The sequence below is a fragment of the Penaeus monodon genome, chromosome 29, assembly GCF_015228065.2.
Source record: "Penaeus monodon isolate SGIC_2016 chromosome 29, NSTDA_Pmon_1, whole genome shotgun sequence".
NCBI lineage: Eukaryota > Metazoa > Arthropoda > Malacostraca > Decapoda > Penaeidae > Penaeus > Penaeus monodon.
The window spans coordinates 33782970-33783849 of record NC_051414.1 but is presented as its reverse complement, the minus strand read 5'-3'; the positions used below and the strand labels follow the sequence as shown (position 1 = coordinate 33783849).

At 5.3% G+C, this 880-nt stretch overlaps 1 protein-coding gene across 1 annotated transcript in view; it reads left to right on the top strand.

Annotated features, from left to right (window-relative positions):
- LOC119592189 (glutaminase liver isoform, mitochondrial-like) overlaps window positions 1–880 on the top strand; it is a gene marked incomplete at its 3' end in the record, with an annotated part of 133529 nt that overhangs the window by 14959 nt on the left and 117690 nt on the right.

The window sequence follows — 880 nt, the reverse complement described above, 5'->3', positions numbered from 1 at the left end:
ATTTTTATAAAATATAATAATATCTAATTTAATATTTATTAATTTAAATTTTTAAATCTATTTATATATATTTTTATTTTAAAAATATATTTTTAAAAAGTTTGAAAAGATATTATAAATCATACATATTTTATATTTTTATATTATATAAAATAATTTTTTATATTATATAATTTTTAAAATATATATAATATTAAAATATATCATATTATTTTATATATAATATTATATATATTTTTAAAATAATATATAAATTTTTATATATATTTTATATTATATATTATTATATATTAAAATTATAAACTATATATAATATTTTTAATTATATTTTTATATTTTATGTATATATTTTCTATATATATATATCTTTATTATATTATATATTTTATTTGTTTTGTGATTTCTATCTAAAATCTTTTATATCTTATTTCTTATATATATATTATATTATATTTTAAAAAATATAAATTTTTAAACTAAAAATTAAAATTAAATTAAAAAAATTATTACTATATTTTATTATTTAATATATTAAAATTTTAATTTTAATATTATATTTATTCATTATATAGTTGTTATATATACTATATTAAAATCTATATAATATTATTATTAAATTTTATTGTATATATTTAAAATTATATTTTTTAATTTTAAAATATATATATATTTATTATTTTAATATTTTATAATTTTAAGTTTTAATTTTTAGATAATCTATATAAATACGACTTTTTCAAAAATAGGTTTTTGAAAAAGAACATTATATATCTAAAAATATATAATTTTATTTATAATATATACTAATTTAAAAATTTTAATTTTAGATTAAAAATATTGTAAAAGTATATATTTTCTTAATATATTATATATTTTTATC